General features: G+C 49.7%; 2 protein-coding genes across 6 annotated transcripts in view; both read right to left on the reverse strand.

Annotated features, from left to right (window-relative positions):
* MST1R (macrophage stimulating 1 receptor) overlaps positions 1-22258 on the reverse strand; it is a 78683-nt gene that overhangs the window by 26482 nt on the left and 29943 nt on the right. The gene's annotated exons all lie outside the window — the stretch shown is intronic.
* The window catches only part of MON1A (MON1 vesicular trafficking associated A), a 112532-nt gene that overhangs the window by 11847 nt on the left and 78427 nt on the right, over positions 1-22258 (reverse strand). The window lies entirely within an intron of this gene.

Consider the following 22258-nt stretch of genomic DNA (forward strand, 5'->3'; position numbering starts at 1 on the left):
CAGTGACTGCACCAGCGGAATAGTGAGTGCAGCTCTGGGGTATAATACAGGAGGTAACTCAGGATCAGTAATGTAATGTATGTACACAGTGACTGCACCAGCAGAATAGTGAGTGCAGCTCTGGAGTATAATACAGGATGTAACTCAGGATCAGTAATGTAATGTATGTACACAGTGACTGCATCAGCAGAATAGTGAGTGCAGCTCTGGAGTATAATACAGGATGTAACTCAGGATCAGTAATGTAATGTATGTACACAGTGACTGCACCAGCAGAATAGTGAGTGCAGCTCTGGGGTATAATACAGGATGTAACTCAGGATCAGTAATGTAATGTATGTACACAGTGACTGCACCAGCAGAATAGTGAGCGCAGCTCTGGGGTATAATACAGGATGTAACTCAGGATCAGTAATGTAATGTATGTACACAGTGACTGCACCAGCAGAATAGTGAGTGCAGCTCTGGAGTATAATACAGGAGGTAACTCAGGATCAGTAATGTAATGTATGTACACAGTGACTGCACCAGCAGAATAGTGAGTGCAGCTCTGGAGTATAATACAGGATGTAACTCAGGATCAGTAATGTAATGTATGTACACAGTGACTGCACCAGCAGAATAGTGAGTGCAGCTCTGGGGTATAATACAGGATGTAACTCAGGATCAGTAATGTAATGTATGTACACAGTGACTGCACCAGCAGAATAGTGAGTGCAGCTCTGGGGTATAATACAGGATGTAACCCAGGATCAGTAATGTAATGTATGTACACAGTGACTGCACCAGCAGAATAGTGAGTGCAGCTCTGGGGTATAATAGAGGATGTAACTCAGGATCAGTAATGTATGTATGTACACAGTGACTGCACCAGCAGAATAGTGAGTGCAGCTCTGGAGTATAATACAGGATGTAACTCAGGATCAGTAATGTAATGTATGTACACAGTGACTGCACCAGCAGAATAGTGAGTGCAGCTCTGGAGTATAATACAGGAGGTAACTCAGGATTAGTAATGTAATGTATGTACACAGTGACTGCACCAGCAGAATAGTGAGTGCAGCTCTGGAGCATAATACAGGAGGTAACTCGGGATCAGTAATGTAATGTATGTACACAGTGACTGCACCAGCAGAATAGTGAGTGCAGCTCTGGGGTATAATACAGGATGTAACTCAGGATCAGTAATGTAATGTATGTACACAGTGACTGCACCAGCAGAATAGTGAGTGCAGCTCTGGGGTATAATACAGGATGTAACTCAGGATCAGTAATGTAATGTATGTACACAGTGACTGCACCAGCAGAATAGTGAGTGCAGCTCTGGGGTATAATACAGGATGTAACTCAGGATCAGTAATGTAATGTATGTACACAGTGACTGCACCAGCAGAATAGTGAGTGCAGCTCTGGAGTATAATACAGGATGTAACTCAGGATCAGTAATGTAATGTATGTACACAGTGACTGCACCAGCAGAATAGTGAGTGCAGCTCTGGGGTATAATACAGGAGGTAACTCAGGATCAGTAATGTAATGTATGTACACAGTGACTGCACCAGCAGAATAGTGAGTGCAGCTCTGGGGTATAATACAGGAGGTAACTCAGGATCAGTAATGTAATGTATGTACACAGTGACTGCACCAGCAGAATAGTGAGTGCAGCTCTGGGGTATAATACAGGAGCTAACTCAGGATCAGTAATGTAATGTATGTACACAGTGACTGCTCCAGCAGGATAGTGGGTGCAGCTCTGCTCAGCTGCTGCTCATTGTCCTAATTGTGGGTGCGGTCGCTGCTGAACCTGCAGTGTGCTCCTGAGCTCCTGAGAACCACCACCTCTCCACCCGGGGACCTGCTCTCTCTCTTACCCAGGGAGTGAGTGGGTTTCCTGGGATGAGTGAAGGAGCCAAGTCCCAGGCTTCGGCTTCCCGGACCAGGCTGGCGGGGGGCAGAAGGAACCAGCAACCAGCCTGCACATCAGAGGATTCGGGGGTGAGACGCTCCACCAGGAGTCGCAGCAATGTGGCTCCTACTCCCCCCAGGTCTGCAGAGACCCAGAGAAGCCGCAAGGCTTCCATGGAGGAGAAGCTTGCTAGCGTACAGGATGACGGCCCTTCCGGAGGAAAGCTGAGTGCTCACGGAGGTGAGGCCGACCTCACTGAGGAGGGTTGGGCGCTGCAGAGACCCCGGGAGTCTGTGTCCACCTATGCCTCCCGGGTCATGAGCCACCTTCGTGAGTATGAAGAAGCAAGCAAGAGATTGAGAAGGCTCCGGGAGGAGCTGCGCTGCACAAGCGCAAAAGCTGCAGGCGCCTCCAGACCCAGGAAGACGCAATTCCAGGCTGAGGTAAAGAGGCTGAAGCTTGAAATTAATGACCTGGAGGTAAGAAAAGCCTTTATCCAAGAAAAAAGTGGACCATTTAAAGAAAAATTGCAAAATGAAGACCGATTTAGAGAAATGGCTGATAACAGAGAGCAAAGGCAGATAGGGCTGCAGCCTGGGAGCCAGGTGGATGATGATGATGATGATAAGAAGGAGGATGACCAGCAGAAAACCCCACCTGGCAGCCTGCTTAGTCACTCACAGGCCACGTGCAGCGAGCTCCCTGCTGGACAGGCGACAATGACATCTCGTCGCAGTTCTGCTGGCTCTGGGGAGGACAGTGACATCGACCAGGGAGGGGCACTAATGGCAGAGATCAAGCTCCTGGAGTCCCCAGTGTGCCTTCAGAACTTCCATCTTGGTGATGATTTGCCAGAGGAGGCACCTGGGGGCCGGAAAAAAAAGGTAAAGAAGATCAAACCTAAGCTGCAGGAAGCGGTAAGCTATGTATATGCCCCCCTCCCTGTACCCCCTGAGTCGGCTGCAGGGTCAGCTCGCTGTATAAGCCCCGTTGCCCAGCCCAGCCCGGGTTCTGCTGTGGATCCGGTGCAAAGGCGCGGGGAGATTACAAAGCAATGTAGTGAGGCGCAGAGCTCCGTTTCTGCTTGTAGTAGCAGGGACGTAGCAGCAGGTGCATCAGCCGAGAGGCTGGACAGTGAGGGCGGCCCGGCGGCGGGCGAAAAATCAGGCCACGATACTGTGGTGCGCTCCCCAGTGGGAGGGGGGAGCAGCCCGGTGTCAAGGGGCAGCTCCGGTAGCCTCGGTGCCCCTGAATGCTGTTGCCGCTGATCACTTAGTTGAGAAGTGAATGTGGTGGTGGGTATGGATGAGGAAAAGTCTTTGTCTAGTGGTGTGGTTGCTGGTTTGGTAGAGGGTGAGGAGGTTATGGAGGTGGGTAATGGTGATGCTGTTGGTGTGGATGTGGTCACTGGTCCGGTTGCCCCCCCGGTGGTGGCAGCACCTGTCAGGAGTTATGCCGCTGTCACCTCCGGGGGAAATAGGGCGTCCTCCTCGTCTCTGGGCTCTGGGGACGGCATGTTGCAACGGCGTCTCCTGGAGGCTCTAAAGAGGGGAGAGAGATCACTAATGGTAGAGGGTCGAGAGGTTGATCTATCCTTCTGGATAGAGAGGCATGGCCTCGGGGCCTTCCGAGAGCAAAGAGGGGGGGATACAGTGTGGTCCCTCCCAACAGCCGGGCCGGGTAGTGTGCGTAGGAATGTGGTCCGTCTTCGGTGGAGGGGCAGTGATGCGTGTCCTCCAAGGTCGAAGGTTGTGGAGCTCCTGCTGAGGATGGGCTTCAAGGCGATTGACATCTACGCCTTGATACATCCCTATTCCACACCTGAGTTTGATGTCAGCTTTGTTCGGCCGGAGGGGCTTGAACTTTTCTGGTCGAACTATGAGTTGGCAAAAAATGAGCCCGGCTGGTGAGACTTTGCCGTTCAGGCGGTGTCTCGCCAAAATCAAGTCAAGAAAGTGACCATGATGACGTGTAACGAGTCGCTTTCTTGTTATGACATCATGACGTGGCTTGGCCGGTATGGAGAGGTAGTGGAGATGCCAAGGAAAAACCGTGACGAGTTTGGTATCTGGTCAGGGGCCTGGACGTTTATGGTAAAACTTAAGCGTTCAGGTGGTACGGTTGCCCACATACCATCATCTGGCTTCCTGGGTAGGGATCGTATCCTGGTCTTCTACCAGGGGCAACCGAAGCTCTGTCACAAGTGCGGCGACCCCACACACTTCAGCGCAAACTGCACTGTGCAGAAGTGTGCATTGTGTGGGGATGTCGGCCATCTTGCTGCATCTTGTGTGGAGATTAGGTGCCACCTGTGTGGTGAGTTAGGTCACCCATTCAGCCGTTGTCCTCGCTCCTTCGCTAACGCAGTCGTGACCCCGGTGGGAGAAAGCCGTGAGGCTGATTCTGCTGGGGAAGGGACTAGCAAGGGTGAGGGAGCTGAGGGGCCAAGGAAGAAAAGCAATAAAAAGACGCCTGCCCAGCTAAGGCGTCTAGACAAGCGCAGACAGGATAGGGAGCTGGGCGAGCCTCGGGCTACTGGGGCGGCCCCTGTCCTGGATGCCAGTCTTGCTGCTGAGGCCCCAAGGGATGATGAGTTGGATGAGGAGGTCAGGAGGATCCACAGGGAGGAGAGTGCCACTGCCTCATAGTCCTCCCATTATGAAAGTATGGATGAGGATAATAGGCAGTGGCTAGAGGACAAGCGTAAGCTCGGCACCAAAAAGAAGAGAAAGAAGGGAGATAAAAAATCTTCTCTCACTCTGACCAAGGTACCTAAGGAAGGAAAAACCGACTCCCCTCTGGTTGGTCTTTCTAACCGGTTCCAAGCCCTTGAAAACATCTCTTCCTCTGAGGAGGAAGCTGAGGGTGAGGTTCTGGCTTCGGCGGGGCTCACAGGGGGCGCCGAGTCTCCTCCTTCAGGGAACGTAAGATCCTTGGAGGGAGGGACTGGCCCAGAGTCCGGAGACGAGGACGAAAAAAAAAAAAAACGCGTGGAAATGGATACCTCCATGTCATTAAAGAGGGGGAAGGATTCCTCCTCTGAGGCAGAGGATAAGGGGAGTGGGAAAAAGAAAGCCATCTAACTCAATCACCAATGATGGCGGAACCCACTCCGTTGACGCTGGCGTCCATTAATGTCGCCAGCATAAAGTCAAATACAGCTAGATTTGCGGCCTTTGATTTTCTCAGCCGGGTTGAAGCTGACATTTTCTTTTTGCAAGAGACCAGGCTGCCAAACATGGCAGATGTGTTTAAAGCTAAGAGGGAGTGGAGACTCGGGCCCTCCTATTGGTCTCTTGCGGCCGAGCCGTATAGCGGAGTGGCGGTCCTTTTTACCGCACCGGTGGAATGCCGACGGGTTATTGAGTTAGAAATGGGGAGGTGCCTGATCTTAGATGTCCTCATGAAGGGACAAGAGCTCCGGCTCATTAACATCTATGGTCCCCAATCTAAGTGGGACCGGAAGTGTCTCTTTATGAGGATCAAGCCCTACCTTTTTACAAGTCGGCAGGTTGTCTTTGGAGGGGACTTCAATGCTGTCACGAGGCCCCGAGATAGAGGAGGTTCCAGAGACAAGCTGACTTATGATAGCGTCGCCCTTAATAGTATAGCTAGTGAGGCTCGCCTGGTGGATGTCCACATTCGGCACACCCCAGGCCACGAGGGGTTCACCTATCATAGAGGTAACTGTGGGTCCAGAATAGATAGGTTTTATTTAAAGGAGGAAGCTGTCTCTTCAGCAGTGTCTGTTGTTGAGGTGGAGTTCTCCGACCACTGTTTAATTTTGTTTTCTCTGAATGTTACAGAGACCCTCCGGATGGGAAGAGGCTTTTGGAGGCTCAATTCGTCTCTCTTGGAAGAAGCGGAGATAAGACAGTCCTTTGAGGATTTTCTTCAGAGCCAGGTACCCTTACTGGATCTTTGTAGTAGTAGGTCAGAGTGGTGGGAGATGTTCAAGGAAAGGGTGGCGAGATTCTTCCGCCAGCTCTCGAGCCTCAGGAGTCTGAGCAGGTACCGCCTGTATCAGGGTCTGAGGAGGAAACTCGAGCATCTTGTCTCAACTGGAGGTAGCCGCGAGGAGATCTCCAGAGTGAAATCTTTGCTTATGAGGTGTCAGTACGATAGACACGCATCTTTGGTTTTTGAGAGGGATTACGGGAAGTACCGCTCGCCCGACCCTTACAGAAACTGCAAGATGTCAGTGAATAGTAAAGTGGTTACAGGACTGGTCGACACTACGGGGTCCCTGAGGCGATCCAGATCAGGGATCCTGGAGGTTGTCAGATCCTTCTACTCGCACCTCTTGGGGAAGAGGGATCTTGATTGGGATGAGATGTTGGCTTTCCTGGCAGAAGCTGTCCCCGAACCAGGGGTAGACCCCTCTCTTGACGTTATGACAGAAATGATCAGGGAAGAGGAAGTTCAGTTGGCGATTGAAGGGCTTGCTCCCAAAAAATCGCCTGGTCCAGATGGCTTAACATCTGAATTCTATAAGACCTTTAAGGACGTTTTGGTTCCCCTCTTGACTGAGGTATTCAATGAGTGTCTTTCCTCGGGCACTCTGCCGAAGTCAATGAGGAGGTCTGCTCTGATCATCTTGTCAAAGGGTAAGGACCCGTCTTGCATTGAGAATTGGCGTCCCATAGCGCTTCTCAATGCAGACAGGAAGGTTCTAGCAAAGGTGCTGTTTAATCGGCTGGTGAAATTTGCACCCCGACTCCTTTCGGGGGCCCAGCATTGCTCTGTTCCAGGCCGCAGCACATTTAGTGCTGTGCTCTGTGTCCGAGAGGCAGTGGAGCAGGGTAGGGCTGGTCACTGGAAGGGGTACATGCTGTCACTGGACCAGGCAAAAGCGTTTGATCGGGTTAATCACGAGTACCTCTGGTCCGTCCTTCTGAGATATGGCCTGCCGGGGGGGTTTGTTGATTGGCTTAAGACCTTGTACAGTGGGGCAGAGAGTTTCCCGCTTGTGAATGGTTGGATTGGTAGCTCTTTTGAGGTTGGGTCCGGTGTTCGCCAGGGTTGTCCCTTGAGCCCGCTGCTGTACGTGTTTGCGATTGACCCTCTTCTTAGGAGGGTGGAGCGTGGACCGTTGGCCGGGATCGGGATGGATCAGGCAGCACCGGAAGCCACTCTGAGGGTGGTGGCGTATGCCGATGATGTCACTGTGTTTGCTTCCTCTCACGAGGAGGCAGGGTGGCTGATGTCAGAGGTAGATCGCTACTCGGAGGCATCCGGGTCCAAGATCAACCGGGATAAGTGTGAGAGTCTCTGGCTGGGAGGAGGAGATCCTGGTTTTGATCTCCCGGACACCCTTCCAGGACCCAAAGTCTCTGCAAAAGTCCTTGGCATCGAATTTGGCCAGGGGGATTACCCCAAACAAAATTGGGACAGCAGGCTAGAGATCGCCACTCAGAAGGTGAACCAATGGAAGGGTTGGTCTTTGACCCTAAGGGAAAGGGTAAACCTGAGCAAAACTTACCTGCTCCCTTTACTGATTTATCTGGGCAGTGTGTGAATCTTGCCGGAATCTCTCTGGACTTGGGTCTACAGTTTGTTCTTCCAACTGTTATGGGGAATAGACTGAACCTGGTCAAGAGGGAGGTTACTTACCGTACGAGGAGACTAGGAGGGTTGGGTATGGTCAACCCTGTGGTATTCCTTGTGGATACCTTCATTAAGATCAATATCGCAAACCTCTGGAAAGAGAGGGCTCCTCCGTGGGTATTCTCCTGTAGGGGATGGTTTCAGCCTTTCTTCCAGGAATGGGAGACAGGAGGGCAAGTGAAGGATCTTCGCACACCGCATGGACATCTTCCGGCTTACGCTACCTTGGTTCTGAAGGTAATTCGTCGGTGGGGTCTGGGAATGTGGGAGATCTGGACTCTGCCAAGGAAACTACTTGACAGTAGGGTTCTGTTGACCCATTTCCAGAGGCCTCTGGCGCTCAGGGACTGCCCAAGTCGGGATCTTGGGGTGGGTTTGCATCTTTTGAATTCTATCAGGATCCCCTCGAAGTTTTGGGACTTGGCTTGGCGCTGCTTCCATGGGAAACTGTGTGTGAGGGACAATCTGAAGTGTAGGAGCTCTGAGGACAGGAATTGTCCTCGGGAGCATTGTGGTACCTTGCTGGAAAGCATGGACCACTTCCTGCTTCATTGTCCCTTCAACACAGAGGTGTACAACAGGGTGGGCGCCTTCATTGGCTGGTCTCGGCTGGCCGGTCTCTCCTATGCGGAATGGGCCTATGGAGCATTCGGAGACCTGGGTGGTCGGGACCGCTGCACCTTATTTCTAGTTAGCGCAGTGGTTAGGTATCACATGTGGAACGCACGGTGCTTAGTATCGACGCAACGAAAATTCCTCCCAGTGGACGATGTGTTTAGGACCATACTCGGTGACCTGGTGAAGGTGCGCTCTCTGGAGTATGGGCGACTGGGCGCACGGAGGGCCGCGCTCCTCTGGAGGGGCTTTTCTTTTAGTGTGCCCTAGTCTGGTCATCTCCTTTCCTGGTGGTGGGCTGCTGCTGACACTGTAGATTTTTGTTTTGTTTGATCATTATACAGTGATGTAGGGCTGCAGGCGCCGAACTTGGGCTTCGTGTTTTGTAATTATTGTGGTGTGTGCTGCTGTATATATTGTATATATTGTATATGGGGATATAGATTTGGGTGTAGGTCTTAGGTTGGGTGGTGGGAAAAGGGGGGAGGTGGGCTTATCTTGTGGGACTATGGGACACTGGGTTGTTTGGGGGAAAACTGGCACTGCCTGATCTGGCCTATGGACGTTGGACATGGACTGAGGCATGAGACGCAGGACCAGCTCTCGGGTCAGTGCGGGGGGTTGGGAATGGAGGATAGCTTGTAGTATTGTATATATTTGTTTAATTTGTAGTTATTTTATTTAAAACTAAAAAAAAAAAAAAAAAAAAAAAAAAAAAAAAAAGTTCATGTATATAGTCTTTGTTTTCCATTGTTTATTTTATTTGTTATTATTATTTTGGTGACCGGACCAGAAGGTCAAAGTAGTTATTCTGTATATACTGTATAATATGTGTGGGAGGAGAGAATGAGCGGCTGGACCAGTGTTCAGTATACTGATTATTTTCTGGCTAATATTTTTGTTATGTTTTCTGCTATTATTGTTGTTATGTTTTTCATTTTTATAATAAAAGATCTACAGGAGGTAACTCAGGATCAGTAATGTATGTACACAGTGACTGCACCAGCAGAATAGTGAGTGCAGCTCTGGAGTATAATACAGGATGTAACTCAGGATCAGTAATGTAATGTATGTACACAGTGACTGCACCAGCAGAATAGTGAGTGCAGCTCTGGGGTATAATACAGAATGTAACTCAGGATCAGTAATGTAATGTATGTACACAGTGACTGCACCAGCAGAATAGTGAGTGCAGCTCTGGGGTATAATACAGAATGTAACTCAGGATCAGTAATGTAATGTATGTACACAGTGACTGCACCAGCAGAATAGTGAGTGCAGCTCTGGAGTATAATACAGGAGGTAACTCAGGATCAGTAATGTAATGTATGTACACAGTGACTGCACCAGCAGAATAGTGAGTGCAGCTCTGGAGTATAATACAGGATGTAACTCAGGATCAGTAATGTAATGTATGTACACAGTGACTGCACCAGCAGAATAGTGAGTGCAGCTCTGGGGTATAATACAGGATGTAACTCAGGATCAGTAATGAAATGTATGTACACAGTGACTGCACCAGCAGAATAGTGAGTGCAGCTCTGGGGTATAATACAGGATCAGTACAGGATCAGTAATGTAATGTATGTACACAGTGACTGCACCAGCAGAATAGTGAGTGCAGCTCTGGAGTATAATACAGGATGTAACTCAGGATCAGTAATGTAATGTATGTACACAGTGACTGCACCAGCAGAATAGTGAGTGCAGCTCTGGGGTATAATACAGGATGTAACTCAGGATCAGTAATGAAATGTATGTACACAGTGACTGCACCAGCAGAATAGTGAGTGCAGCTCTGGGGTATAATACAGGATCAGTACAGGATCAGTAATGTAATGTATGTACACAGTGACTGCACCAGCAGAATAGTGAGCACAGCTCTGGGGTATAATAAAGGATGTAACTCAGGATCAGTAATGTAATGTATGTGCACAGTGACTGCACCAGCAGAATAGTGAGTGCAGCTCTGGAGGATAATACAGGAGGTAGCTCCAGATCAGTAATGTAATGTATGTACACAGTGACTGCACCAGCAGAATAGTGAGTGCAGCTCTGGAGTATAATACAGGAGGTAACTCAGGATCAGTAATGTAATGTATGTACACAGTGACTGCACCAGCAGAATAGTGAGTGCAGCTCTGGGGTGTAATACAGGAGGTAACTCAGGATCAGTAATGTAATGTATGTGCACAGTGACTGCACCAGCAGAATAGTGAGCACAGCTCTGGGGTATAATAAAGGATGTAACTCAGGATCAGTAATGTAATGTATGTACACAGTGACTGCACCAGCAGAATAGTGAGTGCAGCTCTGGAGTATAATACAGGATGTAACTCAGGATCAGTAATGTAATGTATGTACACAGTGACTGCACCAGCAGAATAGAGAGTGCAGCTCTGGGGTATAATACAGGATGTAACTCAGGATCAGTAATGTAATGTATGTACACAGTGACTGCACCAGCAGAATAGTGAGCACAGCTCTGGAGTATAATACAGGATGTAACTCAGGATCAGTAATGTAATGTATGTACACAGTGACTGCACCAGCAGAATAGTGAGTGCAGCTCTGGGGTATAATACAGGATGTAACTCAGGATCAGTAATGTAATGTATGTACACAGTGACTGCACCAGCAGAATAGTGAGTACAGCTCTGGAGTATAATACAGGATGTAACTCAGGATCAGTAATGTAATGTATGTACACAGTGACTGCACCAGCAGAATAGTGAGTGCAGCTCTGGAGTATAATATAGGAGGTAACTCAGGATCAGTAATGTAATGTATGTACACAGTGACTGCACCAGCAGAATAGTGAGTGCAGCTCTGGGGTATAATACAGGATGTAACTCAGGATCAGTAATGTAATGTATGTACACAGTGACTGCACCAGCAGAATAGTGAGTGCAGCTCTGGTTTATAATACAGGAGGTAACTCAGGATCAGTAATGTAATGTATGTACACAGTGACTGCACCAGCAGAATAGTGAGTGCAGCTCTGGAGTATAATACAGGATGTAACTCCGGATCAGTAATGTAATGTATGTACACAGTGACTGCACCAGCAGAATAGTGAGTGCAGCTCTAGAGTATAATACAGGATGTAACTCAGGATCAGTAATGTAATGTATGTACACAGTGACTGCACCAGCAGAATAGTGAGTGCAGCTCTGGAGTATAATATAGGAGGTAACTCAGGATCAGTAATGTAATGTATGTACACAGTGACTGCACCAGCAGAATAGTGAGTGCAGCTCTGGGGTATAATACAGGATGTAACTCAGGATCAGTAATGTAATGTATGTACACAGTGACTGCACCAGCAGAATAGTGAGTGCAGCTCTGGGGTATAATACAGGATGTAACTCAGGATCAGTAATGTAATGTATATATACAGTGACTGCACCAGCAGAATAGTGAGTGCAGCTCTGGGGTATAATACCGGATGTAACTCAGGATCAGTAATGTAATGTATGTACACAGTGACTGCACCAGCAGAATAGTGAGTGCAGCTCTGGAGTATAATACAGGATGTAACTCAGGATCAGTAATGTAATGTATGTACACAGTGACTGCACCAGCAGAATAGTGAGTGCAGCTCTGGAGAATAATACAGGATGTAACTCAGGATCAGTAATGTAATGTATGTACACAGTGACTGCACCAGCAGAATAGTGAGTGCAGCTCTGGGGTATAATACAGGATGTAACTCAGGATCAGTAATGTAATGTATGTACACAGTGACTGCACCAGCAGAATAGTGAGTGCAGCTCTGGAGTATAATACAGGATGTAACTCAGGATCAGTAATGTAATGTATGTACACAGTGACTGCTCCAGCAGAATAGTGGGTGCAGCTCTGGAGTATAATACAGGATGTAATTCAGGATCAGTAATGTAATGTATGTACACAGTGACTGCACCAGCAGAATAGTGAGTGCAGCTCTGGGGTATAATACAGGATGTAACTCAGGATCAGTAATGTAATGTATGTACACAGTGACTGCACCAGCAGAATAGTGAGTGCAGCTCTGGAGAATAATACAGGATGTAACTCAGGATCAGTAATGTAATGTATGTACACAGTGACTGCACCAGCAGAATAGTGAGTGCAGCTCTGGGGTATAATACAGGATGTAACTCAGGATCAGTAATGTAATGTATGTACACAGTGACTGCACCAGCAGAATAGTGAGTGCAGCTCTGGAGTATAATACAGGATGTAACTCAGGATCAGTAATGTAATGTATGTACACAGTGACTGCTCCAGCAGAATAGTGGGTGCAGCTCTGCTCAGCTGCTACTCACTGTGCTGATTGTGGGTGCGGTCGCTGCTGAACCTGCAGTGTGCTCCTGAGCTCCTGAGAACCACCACCTCTCCACCCGGGGACCTGCTCTCTCTCTTACCCAGGGAGGGAGTGGGTTTCCTGGGATGAGTGAAGGAGCCAAGTCCCAGGCTTCTGCTTCCCGGACCAGGCTGGCGGGGGGCAGAAGGAACCAGCAACCAGCCTGCACATCAGAGGATTCGGGGGTGAGACGCTCCACCAGGAGTCGCAGCAATGTGGCTCCTACTCCCCCCAGGTCTGCAGAGACCCAGAGAAGCCGCAAGGCTTCCATGGAGGAGAAGCCTGCTAGTGTGCAAGATGGCGGTCTGTTGTGAAATTGGATTTTGGGCTCCCCCGGTGGCCACTGGTGGAATTGAACTGGTGTGCATCATCCCCTCTGTTCACCTGTTCCCATCAGGATGTGGGAGTCGCTATTTAACCTTGCTCCTCTGTCACTTCCATGCCGGTCAACATTGTAATCAGAAGCCTTTCTGTGCATGTTCCTGCTACCAGACAACTTCCAGCTAAGTCGGACTTGTCCTTGTTTGTTTTTTGCATTTTGTTCCAGTTCACAGCTGCAGTTTCGTTTCTGTGTCTGGAAAGCTCTTGTGATCTGAAATTGCCACTCTGATGTTATGAGTTAATACTAGAGTCTTAAAGTAATTTCAGGATGGTGTATTGATAGGGTTTTCAGCTGACCATGAAAGTACCCTTTCTGTCTTCCTGCTATCTAGTAAGCGGACCTCGATTTTGCTAAACCTATTTTCATAGTACGTTTGTCATTTTCATCTTAAATCACCGCCAATATATGTGGGGGCCTCTGTCTGCCTTTTGGGGAAATTTCTCTAGAGGTGAGCCAGGACTATATTTTCCTCTGCCAGGATTAGTTAGTCCTCCGGCCGGCGCTGGGCGTCTAGGGATAAAACGCAGGCTACGCTACCCGGCTACTGTTAGTTGTGCGGCAGGTTTAGTTCATGGTCAGTTTAAGTTTCCATCCTTCCAAGAGCTAGTTCGTATGTATGCTGGGCTATGTTCTCTTGCCATTGAGAACCATAACAGCGGTCCTTCTGGAGGAAAGCTGAGTGCTCACGGAGGTGAAGCCGACCTCACTGAGGAGGGTTGGGCGCTGCAGAGCCCCCGGGAGTCTGTGTCCACCTATGCCTCCCGGGTCATGAGCCACCTCCGTGAGTATGAAGACGCAAGCAAGACCATCACGAGGCTCCGAGAGGAGCTGCGCTGCACAAGCAACAAAGCTGCAGGTTCCTCCAAACCGAGGAAGAATCAGCTCCAGGCGGAGGTAAGGAGACTGAAGGATGACATCAATGAGCTTGAAGTCAGGAAAGCTTTCATCAGAGAAAAAAGTGGACCATTTAAGGAAAAACTTATTAATGAAGATCGATTCAGAGAAATGGCTGATAACAGAGAGCAAAGGCAGATGGGGCTGCAGCCTGAGTGCCAGGTGGATGATGATGATGAGGAGGAGGATGATGACCAGCAGAAAGCCCCACCTGGCAGCCTGCTTAGTCACTCACAGGCCACGTGCAGCGAGCTCCCTGCTGGACAGGTGACAATGACATCTCGTCGCAGTTCTGCTGACTCTGGGGAGGACAGTGACATCGACCAGGGAGGGGCACTAATGGCCGAGATCAAGCTCCTGGAGTCCCCAGTGTGCCTTCAGAACTTCCATCTTGGTGATGATTTGCCAGAGGAGGCACCTGGGGCGCGGAAAAAAAAGGTGAAGAAGATCAAACCTAAGCTGCAGGAAGCGGTAAGCTATGTATATGCCCCCCTCCCTGTACCCCCTGAGTCGGCTGCAGGGTCAGCTCGCTGTATAAGCTCCGTTGCCCAGCCCAGCCCGGGTTCTGCTGTGGATCCGGTGCAAAGGCGCGGGGAGACTACAAAGCAATGTAGTGAGGCGCAGAGCTCCGTTTCTGCTTGTAGTAGCGGGGACGTAGCAGCAGGTGCATCAGCCGAGAGGCTGGACAGTGAGGGCGGCCCGGCGGCGGGCGAAAAATCAGGCCACGATACTGTGGCGCGCTCCCCAGTGGGAGGGGGGAGCAGCCCGGTGTCGGGGGCAGCTCCGGTGGCCTCGGTGCCCCTGAATGCTGTTGCCGCTGATCACTTAGTTGAGAAGCGGCGGCAGTGTGAGGGGGTTACCGGGGCTGGGCGTTCCGGTCCTCCCACCAAAGTCCTGTTCTGTGTTGGCGCCGCTGGTCAACAAGATCCTGATGCTAAGGAACAGCGGTGCCTCACAACAGCGAAAGATCAGCGGCGCCTGGTAGCAACCATGAAGCAGCGGAAAATATTAACTGATGATGCGGAGGGCACACATAAAACCAGGGGTGAGGTCACCTCCAGTTCTGTGGAGGAGACTCAGCCCCTTGTGCCTGATGATGCGGAGGCCAAAATGTCACCCCCTGTTGTCACTGGTCCAGCAGGAGTGAATGTGGTGGTGGGTATGGATGAGGAAAAGTCTTTGTCTAGTGGTGTGGTTGCTGGTTTGGTAGAGGGTGAGGAGGTTATGGAGGTGGGTAATGGTGATGCTGTTGGTGTGGATGTGGTCACTGGTCCGGTTGCCCCCCCGGTGGTGGCAGCACCTGTCAGGAGTTATGCCGCTGTCACCTCCGGGGGAAATAGGGCGTCCTCCTTGTCTCTGGGCTCTGGGGACGGCATGTTGCAACGGCGTCTCCTGGAGGCTCTAAAGAGGGGAGAGAGATCACTAATGGTAGAGGGTCGAGAGGTTGATCTATCCTTCTGGATAGAGAGGCATGGCCTCGGGGCCTTCCGAGAGCAAAGAGGGGGGGATACAGTGTGGTCCCTCCCAACAGCCGGGCCGGGTAGTGTGCGTAGGAATGTGGTCCGTCTTCGGTGGAGGGGCAGTGATGCGTGTCCTCCAAGGTCGAAGGTTGTGGAGCTCCTGCTGAGGATGGGCTTCAAGGCGATTGACATCTACGCCTTGATACATCCCTATTCCACACCTGAGTTTGATGTCAGCTTTGTTCGGCCGGAGGGGCTTGAACTTTTCTGGTCGAACTATGAGTTGGCAAAAAATGAGCCCGGCCGGCGAGACTTTGCCGTTCAGGCGGTGTCTCGCCAAAATCAAGTCAAGAAAGTGACCGTGATGACATGTAACGAGTCGCTTTCTTGTTATGACATCATGACGTGGCTTGGCCGGTATGGAGAGGTAGTGGAGATGCCAAAGAAAAACCGTGACGAGTTTGGTATCTGGTCAGGGGCCTGGACGTTTATGGTAAAACTTAAGCGTTCAGGTGGTACGGTTGCCCACATACCATCATCTGCCTTCCTGGGTAGGGATCGTATCCTGGTCTTCTACCAGGGGCAACCGAAGCTCTGTCACAAGTGTGGCGACCCCACACACTTCAGCGCAAACTGCACTGTGCAGAAGTGTGCATTGTGTGGGGATATAGGCCATCTTGCTGCATCTTGTGTGGAGATTAGGTGCCACCTGTGTGGTGAGTTAGGTCACCCATTCAGCCGTTGTCCTCGCTCCTTCGCTAACGCAGTCGTGATCCCGGTGGGAGAAAGCCGTGAGGCTGATTCTGCTGGGGAAGGGACTAGCAAGGGTGAGGGAGCTGAGGGGCCAAGGAAGAAAAGCAATAAAAAGACGCCTGCCCAGCTAAGGCGTCTAGACAAGCGCAGACAGGATAGGGAGCTGGGCGAGCCTCGGGCTACTGGGGCGGCCCCTGTCCTGGATGCCAGTCTTGCTGCTGAGGCCCCAAGGGATGATGAGTTGGATGAGGAGGTCAGGAGGATCCACAGGGAGGAGAGTGCCACTGCCTCATAGTCCTCCCATTATGAAAGTATGGATGAGGATAATAGGCAGTGGCTAGAGGACAAGCGTAAGCTCGGCACCAAAAAGAAGAGAAAGAAGGGAGATAAAAAATCTTCTCTCACTCTGACCAAGGTACCTAAGGAAGGAAAAACCGACTCCCCTCTGGTTGGTCTTTCTAACCGGTTCCAAGCCCTTGAAAACATCTCTTCCTCTGAGGAGGAAGCTGAGGGTGAGGTTCTGGCTTCGGCGGGGCTCACAGGGGGCGCCGAGTCTCCTCCTTCTGGGAACGTAAGATCCTTGGAGGGAGGGACTGGCCCAGAGTCCGGAGACGAGGACGAAAAAAATAAAAAACGCGTGGAAATGGATACCTCCATGTCATTAAAGAGGGGGAAGGATTCCTCCTCTGAGGCAGAGGATAAGGGGAGTGGGAAAAAGAAAGCCATCTAACTCAATCACCAATGATGGCGGAACCCACTCCGTTGACGCTGGCGTCCATTAATGTCGCCAGCATAAAGTCAAATACAGCTAGATTTGCGGCCTTTGATTTTCTCAGCCGGGTTGAAGCTGACATTTTCTTTTTGCAAGAGACCAGGCTGCCAAACATGGCAGATGTGTTTAAAGCTAAGAGGGAGTGGAGACTCGGGCCCTCCTATTGGTCTCTTGCGGCCGAGCCGTATAGCGGAGTGGCGGTCCTTTTTACCGCACCGGTGGAATGCCGACGGGTTATTGAGTTAGAAATGGGGAGGTGCCTGATCTTAGATGTCCTCATGAAGGGACAAGAGCTCCGGCTCATTAACATCTATGGTCCCCAATCTAAGTGGGACCGGAAGTGTCTCTTTATGAGGATCAAGCCCTACCTTTTTACAAGTCGGCAGGTTGTCTTTGGAGGGGACTTCAATGCTGTCACGAGGCCCCGAGATAGAGGAGGTTCCAGAGACAAGCTGACTTATGATAGCGTCGCCCTTAATAGTATAGCTAGTGAGGCTCGCCTGGTGGATGTCCACATTCGGCACACCCCAGGCCACGAGGGGTTCACCTATCATAGAGGTAACTGTGGGTCCAGAATAGATAGGTTTTATTTAAAGGAGGAAGCTGTCTCTTCAGCAGTGTCTGTTGTTGAGGTGGAGTTCTCCGACCACTGTTTAATTTTGTTTTCTCTGAATGTTACAGAGACCCTCCGGATGGGAAGAGGCTTTTGGAGGCTCAATTCGTCTCTCTTGGAAGAAGCGGAGATAAGACAGTCCTTTGAGGATTTTCTTCAGAGCCAGGTACCCTTACTGGATCTTTGTAGTAGTAGGTCAGAGTGGTGGGAGATGTTCAAGGAAAGGGTGGCGAGATTCTTCCGCCAGCTCTCGAGCCTCAGGAGTCTGAGCAGGTACCGCCTGTATCAGGGTCTGAGGAGGAAACTCGAGCATCTTGTCTCAACTGGAGGTAGCCGCGAGGAGATCTCCAGAGTGAAATCTTTGCTTATGAGGTGTCAGTACGATAGACACGCATCTTTGGTTTTTGAGAGGGATTACGGGAAGTACCGCTCGCCCGACCCTTACAGAAACTGCAAGATGTCAGTGAATAGTAAAGTGGTTACAGGACTGGTCGACACTACGGGGTCCCTGAGGCGATCCAGATCAGGGATCCTGGAGGTTGTCAGATCCTTCTACTCGCACCTCTTGGGGAAGAGGGATCTTGATTGGGATGAGATGTTGGCTTTCCTGGCAGAAGCTGTCCCCGAACCAGGGGTAGACCCCTCTCTTGACGTTATGACAGAAATGATCAGGGAAGAGGAAGTTCAGTTGGCGATTGAAGGGCTTGCTCCCAAAAAATCGCCTGGTCCAGATGGCTTAACATCTGAATTCTATAAGACCTTTAAGGACGTTTTGGTTCCCCTCTTGACTGAGGTATTCAATGAGTGTCTTTCCTCGGGCACTCTGCCGAAGTCAATGAGGAGGTCTGCTCTGATCATCTTGTCAAAGGGTAAGGACCCGTCTTGCATTGAGAATTGGCGTCCCATAGCGCTTCTCAATGCAGACAGGAAGGTTCTAGCAAAGGTGCTGTTTAATCGGCTGGTGAAATTTGCACCCCGACTCCTTTCGGGGGCCCAGCATTGCTCTGTTCCAGGCCGCAGCACATTTAGTGCTGTGCTCTGTGTCCGAGAGGCAGTGGAGCAGGGTAGGGCTGGTCACTGGAAGGGGTACATGCTGTCACTGGACCAGGCAAAAGCGTTTGATCGGGTTAATCACGAGTACCTCTGGTCCGTCCTTCTGAGATATGGCCTGCCGGGGGGGTTTGTTGATTGGCTTAAGACCTTGTACAGTGGGGCAGAGAGTTTCCCGCTTGTGAATGGTTGGATTGGTAGCTCTTTTGAGGTTGGGTCCGGTGTTCGCCAGGGTTGTCCCTTGAGCCCGCTGCTGTACGTGTTTGCGATTGACCCTCTTCTTAGGAGGGTGGAGCGTGGACCGTTGGCCGGGATCGGGATGGATCAGGCAGCACCGGAAGCCACTCTGAGGGTGGTGGCGTATGCCGATGATGTCACTGTGTTTGCTTCCTCTCACGAGGAGGCAGGGTGGCTGATGTCAGAGGTAGATCGCTACTCGGAGGCATCCGGGTCCAAGATCAACCGGGATAAGTGTGAGAGTCTCTGGCTGGGAGGAGGAGATCCTGGTTTTGATCTCCCGGACACCCTTCCAGGACCCAAAGTCTCTGCAAAAGTCCTTGGCATCGAATTTGGCCAGGGGGATTACCCCAAACAAAATTGGGACAGCAGGCTAGAGATCGCCACTCAGAAGGTGAACCAATGGAAGGGTTGGTCTTTGACCCTAAGGGAAAGGGTAAACCTGAGCAAAACTTACCTGCTCCCTTTACTGATTTATCTGGGCAGTGTGTGCATCTTGCCGGAATCTCTCTGGACTCGGGTCTACAGTTTGTTCTTCCAACTGTTATGGGGAATAGACTGAACCTGGTCAAGAGGGAGGTTACTTACCGTACGAGGAGACTAGGAGGGTTGGGTATGGTCAACCCTGTGGTATTCCTTGTGGATACCTTCATTAAGATCAATATCGCAAACCTCTGGAAAGAGAGGGCTCCTCCGTGGGTATTCTCCTGTAGGGGATGGTTTCAGCCTTTCTTCCAGGAATGGGAGACAGGAGGGCAAGTGAAGGATCTTCGCACACCGCATGGACATCTTCCGGCTTACGCTACCTTGGTTCTGAAGGTAATTCGTCGGTGGGGTCTGGGAATGTGGGAGATCTGGACTCTGCCAAGGAAACTACTTGACAGTAGGGTTCTGTTGACCCATTTCCAGAGGCCTCTGGCGCTCAGGGACTGCCCAAGTCGGGATCTTGGGGTGGGTTTGCATCTTTTGAATTCTATCAGGATCCCCTCGAAGTTTTGGGACTTGGCTTGGCGCTGCTTCCATGGGAAACTGTGTGTGAGGGACAATCTGAAGTGTAGGAGCTCTGAGGACAGGAATTGTCCTCGGGAGCATTGTGGTACCTTGCTGGAAAGCATGGACCACTTCCTGCTTCATTGTCCCTTCAACACAGAGGTGTACAACAGGGTGGGCGCCTTCATTGGCTGGTCTCGGCTGGCCGGTCTCTCCTATGCGGAATGGGCCTATGGAGCATTCGGAGACCTGGGTGGTCGGGACCGCTGCACCTTATTTCTAGTTAGCGCAGTGGTTAGGTATCACATGTGGAACGCACGGTGCTTAGTATCGACGCAACGAAAATTCCTCCCAGTGGACGATGTGTTTAGGACCATACTCGGTGACCTGGTGAAGGTGCGCTCTCTGGAGTATGGGCGACTGGGCGCACGGAGGGCCGCGCTCCTCTGGAGGGGCTTTTCTTTTAGTGTGCCCTAGTCTGGTCATCTCCTTTCCTGGTGGTGGGCTGCTGCTGACACTGTAGATTTTTGTTTTGTTTGATCATTATACAGTGATGTAGGGCTGCAGGCGCCGAACTTGGGCTTCGTGTTTTGTAATTATTGTGGTGTGTGCTGCTGTATATATTGTATATATTGTATATGGGGATATAGATTTGGGTGTAGGTGTTAGGTTGGGTGGTGGGAAAAGGGGGGAGGTGGGATTATCTTGTGGGACTATGGGACACTGGGTTGTTTGGGGGAAAAACTGGCACTGCCTGATCTGGCCTATGGACGTTGGACATGGACTGAGGCATGAGACGCAGGACCAGCTCTCAGGTCAGTGCGGGGGGTTGGGAATGGAGGATAGCTTGTAGTATTGTATATATTTGTTTAATTTGTAGTTATTTTATTTAAAACTAAAAAAAAAAAAAAAAAAAAAAAGTTCATGTATATAGTCTTTGTTTTCCATTGTTTATTTTATTTGTTATTATTATTTTGGTGACCGGACCTGAAGGTCAAAGTAGTTATTCTGTATATACTGTATAATATGTGTGAGAGGAGAGAATGAGCGGCTGGACCAGTGTTCAGTATACTGATTATTTTCTGGCTAATATTTTTGTTATGTTTTCTGCTATTATTGTTGTTATGTTTTTCATTTTTATAATAAAAGATCTACAGGAGGTAACTCAGGATCAGTAATGTATGTACACAGTGACTGCACCAGCAGAATAGTGAGTGCAGCTCTGGAGTATAATACAGGATGTAACTCAGGATCAGTAATGTAATGTATGTACACAGTGACTGCACCAGCAGAATAGTGAGTGCAGCTCTGGGGTATAATACAGAATGTAACTCAGGATCAGTAATGTAATGTATGTACACAGTGACTGCACCAGCAGAATAGTGAGTGCAGCTCTGGGGTATAATACAGAATGTAACTCAGGATCAGTAATGTAATGTATGTACACAGTGACTGCACCAGCAGAATAGTGAGTGCAGCTCTGGAGTATAATACAGGATGTAACTCAGGATCAGTAATGTAATGTATGTACACAGTGACTGCACCAGCAGAATAGTGAGTGCAGCTCTGGGGTATAATACAGGATGTAACTCAGGATCAGTAATGAAATGTATGTACACAGTGACTGCACCAGCAGAATAGTGAGTGCAGCTCTGGGGTATAATACAGGATCAGTACAGGATCAGTAATGTAATGTATGTACACAGTGACTGCACCAGCAGAATAGTGAGTGCAGCTCTGGAGTATAATACAGGATGTAACTCAGGATCAGTAATGTAATGTATGTACACAGTGACTGCACCAGCAGAATAGTGAGTGCAGCTCTGGGGTATAATACAGGATGTAACTCAGGATCAGTAATGAAATGTATGTACACAGTGACTGCACCAGCAGAATAGTGAGTGCAGCTCTGGGGTATAATACAGGATCAGTACAGGATCAGTAATGTAATGTATGTACACAGTGACTGCACCAGCAGAATAGTGAGTGCAGCTCTAGAGTATAATACAGGAGGTAACTCAGGATCAGTAATGTAATGTATGTACACAGTGACTGCACCAGCAGAATAGTGAGTGCAGCTCTGGGGTATAATACAGGATGTAACTCAGGATCAGTAATGTAATGTATGTACACAGTGACTGCACCAGCAGAATAGTGAGCACAGCTCTGGGGTATAATAAAGGATGTAACTCAGGATCAGTAATGTAATGTATGTGCACAGTGACTGCACCAGCAGAATAGTGAGTGCAGCTCTGGAGGATAATACAGGAGGTAGCTCCAGATCAGTAATGTAATGTATGTACACAGTGACTGCACCAGCAGAATAGTGAGTGCAGCTCTGGAGTATAATACAGGAGGTAACTCAGGATCAGTAATGTAATGTATGTACACAGTGACTGCACCAGCAGAATAGTGAGTGCAGCTCTGGGGTGTAATACAGGAGGTAACTCAGGATCAGTAATGTAATGTATGTGCACAGTGACTGCACCAGCAGAATAGTGAGTGCAGCTCTGGGGTATAATACAGGATGTAACCCAGGATCAGTAATGTAATGTATGTACACAGTGACTGCACCAGCAGAATAGTGAGTGCAGCTCTGGAGGATAATACAGGAGGTAGCTCCAGATCAGT

Source organism: Ranitomeya variabilis, chromosome 8, assembly GCF_051348905.1.
Source record: "Ranitomeya variabilis isolate aRanVar5 chromosome 8, aRanVar5.hap1, whole genome shotgun sequence".
Lineage (NCBI taxonomy): Eukaryota > Metazoa > Chordata > Amphibia > Anura > Dendrobatidae > Ranitomeya > Ranitomeya variabilis.